This window comes from Zingiber officinale, chromosome 2B (assembly GCF_018446385.1).
Source record: "Zingiber officinale cultivar Zhangliang chromosome 2B, Zo_v1.1, whole genome shotgun sequence".
Classification (NCBI taxonomy): domain Eukaryota; kingdom Viridiplantae; phylum Streptophyta; class Magnoliopsida; order Zingiberales; family Zingiberaceae; genus Zingiber; species Zingiber officinale.
In genome coordinates, this window is record NC_055989.1 from 44,670,315 (window position 1) to 44,678,136 (window position 7,822).

The following is a 7,822-nucleotide window of genomic DNA, read 5'->3' on the forward strand; positions in this document are numbered from 1 at the left end:
ACTAGTTAGACCAAGGTTTAGTATTAAGTTCAATAAGTAAGACTATTTGGAAAACCTCGAAGGCATGGTTACATTAATGAGTTCCTTGTGACTCACCATAGCCCAGAAGTTTATCCAAAGAATGCTTACTTGTTGAACTCAAAGCTAAACCTGAATCTAACACAAAGTTAAACCAGACCCTTAAATTCAACCATAATTCATCTCATAACAATTATAGAGTTCCCTGATTGACAATTTTAGATCGGGTGAGATGACTAGGAAATTAAATTATTAAAATTGACTTAACTTAAATCAAGTTAATTAACAATTAAATTATTTTAACATGAATTATTTTCAAATCTAATCTTATTTTAAAAACTTAATTTCAAATTTTTTTTAAAAACTTAATTTCAAAATTATTTTAAAAACTTAATTTCAACATTATTTTAAAACTCAATTTCCAAATTATTTTAAAATTTTAATTTTAAAATTATTTTAAAACATAATTTCAAAATTATTTTAAAAATTATTTTAAAACTAAATTTCAAAATTATTTTAAAAACTCAATTTCAAAATTATTTTAAAACTCAATTTCAAAATTATTTTAAAAACTTAATTTCACAATTATTTTAAAAACTTAATTTCAAAATTATTTTAAAAACTAAATTTCAAAATTATTTTAAAAACTTAATTTCAAAATTATTTTAAAAACATAATTTCAAAATTATTTTAAAAAATTATTTCAAAATTATTTTAAAAAATCAATTTCAAAATTATTTTAAAAACCTAATTTCAAAATTATTTTAAAAAACTTAATTTCAAAATTATTTTAAAAACTCAATTTCAAAATTATTTTAAAAACTTAATTTCAAAATTATTTTGAAAACTAAATTTCAAAATTATTTTAAAAACTCAATTTCAAAATTATTTTAAAAACTTAATTTCAAAATTATTTTAAAAACTTAATTTCAAAATTATTTTAAAAAAATTATTTTAAAAACTCAATTTCAAAATTATTTTAAAAACTTAATTTTAAAAATTATTTTAAAACTAAATTTCAAAATTATTTTAAAAACTCAATTTCAAAATTATGTTAAAAACTTAATTTCAAAATTATTTTAAAAAAAATTATTTCAAAATTATTTTAAAAACTCAATTTCAAAATTATTTTAAAAACTTAATTTTAAAAATTATTTTAAAACTAAATTTCAAAATTATTTTAAAAACTCAATTTCAAAATTATTTTAAAAACTCAATTTCAAAATTATTTTAAAAACTTAATTTCAAAATTATTTTAAAAAAAACTTAATTTCAAAATTATTTTAAAAACTTAATTCCAAAATTATTTTAAAAACTTAATTTCAAAATTATTTTAAAAATTATTTTAAAACTAAATTTCAAAATTATTTTAAAAACTTAATTTCAAAATTATTTTAAAATTCAATTTCAAAATTATTTTAAAAATTATTTTAAAACTAAATTTCAAAATTATTTTAAAACTCAATTTCAAAATTATTTTAAAAATTATTTTAAAAACTCAATTTCAAAATTATTTTAAAAACTTAATTTCAAAATTATTTTAAAAACTTAATTTCAAAATTATTTTAAAACTCAATTTCAAAATTATTTTAAAAATTATTTTAAAACTAAATTTCAAAATTATTTTAAAAACTCAATTTCAAAATTATTTTAAAAACTCAATTTCAAAATTATTTTAAAACCAAATTTCAAAATTATTTTGAAAACTCAATTTCAAAATTATTTTAAAACTCAATTTCAAAATTATTTTAAAAACTCAATTTCAAACTTAATTTCAAAATTATTTTTAAAACTCAATTTCAAAATTATTTTTAAAACTCAATTTCAAAATTATTTTAATACTCAATTTCAAAATTATTTTAAAAATTATTTTAAAACTAAATTTCAAAATTATTTTAAAAACTCAATTGGTTTTGGTCTCCCGATGAACTTGATCTTCCCGTGTTCACCCCGAACACCCAACTCGAGTTCATCAATAATAACTCATACCACTAAAGAGTTATTATTGAACTACCGCACCAATCCCATATTACTATATGAGCTCCTTCTTATCATGAGTGTATTAATCTCCCTGTGTTTAAGAAATCAAATGTCCACTAATTAAATGTGTTACTGACAACTCAATTAATTAATATTTAACTCCAAGAGTAGTACCACTCAACCTTATTGTCATGTCGAACTAAGTCCACCTGCAGGGTTTATATGATAATCCTTATGAGCTCCTCTTGGGGGCATCATCAACCTAGATTCCTAGGACACAGTTTTCTTCTATAATCAATAATACACACTATAAATAATATTATTTCCCAACTTATCGGGCCTCTTGATTTATCGAACTAAATCTCACCCACTGATAAATTAAAGAAATAAATACTAAATATATGCGCTTGTTATTATATCAGGATTAAGAGCACACACTTCCATAATAACAAAGGTCTTGTTCTTTTATACAGTCAGTAGAAAAAGAAACTACCTTAAATAGTCCTGCTCAATACACTCATAGTATATTAGTGTAATTTTATAGTCAAGATAAACTAATACCAAATTATACTACGACTATTCCAATGGTTTGCTCCTATCCATCTTAGTCGTGAGCTACTATTTATAATTTATAAGGAACTGATAACATGATCTTCTCTATGTGACACCATACACCATGTTATCTACAATATAAATTAATTGAACAACTACACTTAGCATATAAATGTAGACATTAGACCAATGTGATTCTTTATTTAAAATAAATGTTTACAAAAAATTAGGCTTTTAGTATACACTCTAACACGGTCGAGCAAAGCCCGCCCGAGCGTAAAGGCACTTAGCCCTTATATATGGTTCTTAACATGTTACTAGTCGATCGAAGGCCGAGCGAGCACCCATGTGCTCATATTCGCTCGGCCAAGCAAAGCCTGCCCGAGCGTAAAGACACTTAGCCTTTGTATGACTTCTAGTACACTATCGGTCGACCGAAGGTCGAGCGAGCACCCATGTGCTCATATACGCTTAGCGGGGCAAAGGCCACCTGAGCATAAAGATACTTAGCCTTATATATGGTTCTTAACATGTTACCGGCCGATCGAAGGCCGAGCGATCACTCATGTGCTCATATACGCTCGGTCGAGCAAAACCCGCCCGAGCGTAAAGGTACTTAACCTTATGAATGACTTCTAGTACATTACCGGTCGATCGAAGACTGAGCGAGTACTCGCGTGCTCATATATGCACGGCTGGGCAAAGCCCGCCCGAGCATAAAGTCACTTAGCCTTATAAATGATTCTTAACATGTTACCGACTGAACAAAGTCCGACCGTGCGTAAAGACATGTTCAACAAAAGGTATTCTTAATATATGTAGCCGGCTTGAATGACCGGCCAAGACATGTTCAACAAAAAACATTCTTAATATATGCAGCCAGCTTGAATGACCAGCCGAGACATGCCCAACAAAATATTTGACGGGAAATATCTTCTAGAAGCTTCAGTTATAATGACATGTCCCCATCATAAATATAAGTCATAAACGATAAAAGAGGTACATCTGGGGTAAAAAAAGATTCCTTAAAGGATTATTGCACGAAGTATAAAAGATGACTTCATCTCCTAACAAACCCTAATGAACCGGGGACTACTTTACGACTACGGAGGTCACATGAGGTAGTATAAAAAGGAGGATCAGTATATATGCTCGACCGAGTGTAAAGGTACTTAGCCTTATATATATAGCTTTCAGTATATTACCGGCCGATTGAAGGCCGAGCACCAATATGTGTATATGTGCTCAGTCAGACAAAGTCTAACCAAGCGTAAAGGCACTTAGCCTTATATATAGTTTTTAGTATATTACTGGTCGAGTGAAGGCCGAACAAGCATCAGTGCACCTATATATGCTCGACTGGGCAAAGCCCGACCGAGCGTAAAAGTACTAACCTTATATATAGCTTTTAGTATATTACTGGTCGACTGAAGGCCAAGCAAGCATTAGTGTGAGTATATGCGCTCGGCCAGACAAAGCCTTATTGAGCGTACAAGCACTTAGCCTTATATATAGTTTTTAGTATATTACCGGTCGAATGAAGGCCGAGCGAGCACCAGTGTGCGTATATGTACTCAGCCAGGCAAAACCTGACCGAGTGCAAGGGCGCTCAGCCTTATAAAGCTCATAGACATTCTCGGCTGAAACATGCTTAGCAGAAGGTATTCTCAATATATACACGACCAGCTTGAATGATCGGTCAAGATATGATCAACAGAAGGTATTCTCAAACTATTCTCAATATATATATGACCGGCTTAAATGACCGGTCGAGACATGTTTAACAGAAGGTATTCTTAATATATATACGACTAACTTAAATGACCGGTCGAGACATGCTTAATAGAAGTATGTAAGTATGATAGCCTGGTAAATTTGGCGGGAAATATTTTTTAGAAGTTTCTTCAGTTATAGTAACGTGTTCCTATGCATACCTCATCATAAATATGAGTCACAAATGATAAAAGATGTGCATCTGGGGTATAAAAAAGATTCCTTAAAGGATTATTGCATGAAGCTTAGAAGATGACTTCATCTCCTAACAAACTCTAACAAACCGAGAACCACTTCATAACTATGGAGGTTACATGAGGTAGTATAAAAAGGGGGATCATCTCCATTAGTAAGGTAAGTAAGTTCTAGCATCTAAAACTCTGTTTCTAAGTACTTTAGTTACTGTACTTCTTCTTCTTCTTCACACCTTCGAGAGAGGAACTGACTTGAGTATCGCAGGGCTTAGCCAGGGATCCCCACCTTGGTCTTAGGTCATTAACACTTTGTTGGCTCATCTCATTATACGTATGATCGTTGATGAGCTCTTCCAGATCTTCAGGAGTTCATCTTCATCAGAAACTGTCGTTCGTCGGAGCCAGCGCATCACCTCACAAATTTCAGACAGGATCACATGCTAAAGTCATGAAGTATATGAAATTATTTATCTAAGCCCATTTTGTTATACCATTAGCTAAGTATCTATTTTCAATTATTATTTATGTATTTTAATATTTCCTATGCTTAATTTCATATGATTTTCATACCATGCCATCAAATGAAGGATAGTGTTAGTTGTTGTTTGTAATTTTGATAAGTAAAGAGTTTGACTGAGATGATACCAAAATTTTGACTAAAATAGAAGAAAAGAAGGTTATGGAATTCGGCTTAAAAGATATCGTTCGACACTACCCAACCTTGTACTAAGATAAATGTTTGACTAAATGAACAGAGGCTGAAGTAAAAGGGCAACATTCAATGATTTAAACTCAATTATTCTGATATTTAAGGTTGAGGGTGAAAGTTAATATTTAATGTGATTTTATTAAAGTTTGAATGTTTATGAGACTAAATGTTAGCACGATTTAAAATTTTAAATGTTTAAGATATTTTCCTTTAAAGATATATTGAAAAGTATATAAATACATATTTATTTCTTTTTATAAAGTATTGAAGTCTTTATATTTACTACGTCTATATGAAATAAGTAATGAGGAGACCAAGAGTTTTGATAGATGAGTTCGATTGTACCAGATAGTATACACCTGATATATTTTTTTATGTTACTCTTCGTATTAGGATGTTAGATTTTCTTTCTCGAGTCCATGATATATTTTGATTGTTAGGTATTTTAGGTTCTTTTTATTGATTGGTGGTATTTTCAGATTCTTTAAATATTTATTTATTATCATGGTGTTTATACAGGATGTTTATTTGGTTTCTAGTTGAATCGATTTAAAATCCATCACTTTAGACTTGAGTTTTTTAATTATGAAATTTTGGATGTTTTATGCTGTATGTTTCAAAATCTGGGTGTAAAAAAAAAATATTTAGGTTTATGTTTTTTTTAAAAGTATAAAGTTCTAGTGAGACTCTGCTATTTTTTTTAATACGGTAATTTACCAAAGGACGGATGTAAAGATCTGAATTTATCAAAAAGCGTATCCTATTTTGATATTTACCAAAGAACGCACCTTTTTAAGTACACTTCCTATTTTACCCTTCTGATAATTTAACTTTTTATATCGTTTTTCTTTTCTCCATTACGTTTCTCTCTCTTCTCTTTTTTTTTATCAGCATGCAGAAAAAAAATGAATAACATTAGTCAATTTTTGAATAACATTTTAATACATTTGAAGAAGTAAAAATAAACAATGAATAGCATATTTGAACTCCTTGTAATTTTAGAAATCCATTGAAACTAAAATGAATGTAATCGGAGTTCTCTAGGTCGATCAGTGAGTTTTGGTTAAAACCCACTGATGGACCTAGAGAGCTCCGATTGCACCCATTTCAGTTTCTATGGATTTCTGAAATTATAAGGAGTTCAAATATGGTGTCCATTATTGATTTTGGCTTTTGATAGATATTAACATGTAAAATGAAAGAATCGTCAAAAACACCCACGTTGGGCCTGATATGGAATCATATCATGCCCATGTCTTTTTTTACCGATTCTTTGATTTTATATATTAACATCTATGAAAAGCTGAAATAAATAATGAATACCATATTTGAACTCCTTGCAACATCAGAAATCCATAGGAACTGAAATGGGTGCAATCGGAGCTCCCTAGGTCCATCAGTGGGTTTCGGTCAAAACCCACTGATGGACCTAGAGAGTTCCGATTGCACCCATTTTAGTTCCTATGGATTTCTGATGTTGCAAGGAGTTCAAATATGGTGTCCATTATTTATTTCGACTTTTAATAGATATAAATATATATTAATAGATATCAGGCCCAACGTGAGCCTGATATGAAATCATAAACCAAGGCCTAGAAATGTCAGGCCAATAAGAAAAGCATATAATGCAATATGCATGGTGATGACACTTTTATTATACAGACAGAAATATCATACAGGTACTAGACTTATAAAATGGTACTGATCATGTCAATTGAGCACATTGAAGGGTTCCTTTATTCATTAGCATAGACCTAAATTTGTCATTACCAAGCTTCTGTTGAGTTTAATATGATTGTGCATCATAGTCTTCTCATAGAGTATTTGTAAGCTTAACCACATAGACTTTTGAGAAACCTATATTCATGCCAAATTAAATGTCTCGGTGGAACACATTATCTAGACTGGTAATTAAGCTTTCATAAATCAGAAATATCATAACAAGATTAATCAAAGATGTTTTTGTCATAAGTGTCATATACAAAATGCAGCTTTTATAACCAGACAAGATAGCTTACCAAGAAAATAATTAAGATAAATCAAAATGCATAGATGATAATCTGACTAAATGATTTAAAGAGAATATTAATGAACAAAAATCATGTTACATCACATATTGAGCATCAAGCTCTCTACTTGATGTAGAAATCAAACTTCTCGAGAAAGCAACTTCTTCTACAATGATCTATGTTCTACTCAGCCAAATGCACCTGAACTGAGATTTCACTATCTAAAATGACAAGACCCAACATTATGGTCTTTCATGAACTTCATATCATCTGGCATGGATCCGTATGCATAACCTAATGGTTTCTTTAATCATTGGATATGAATTTTAAAAAATACTTAAAACAAACATTTTTAGCCGACAGTTGACATTTGCCCCTTTTCATCTTCATAATAGTAACCTTCTCTCTCATTTCATTCATACAACTGTTCTATTCAGTTTCAAGTACTCAAACCTATGAACCTCAAACAATCTATTTAATTGTTTATAGATTCAGGTGTTGCTTTGGTTCAGTAGACAATGATATTCAAATTTAAGTTTTCATTCAAGATATCTTACAAAAGTAGATCCTACAGTCATATACAAAAA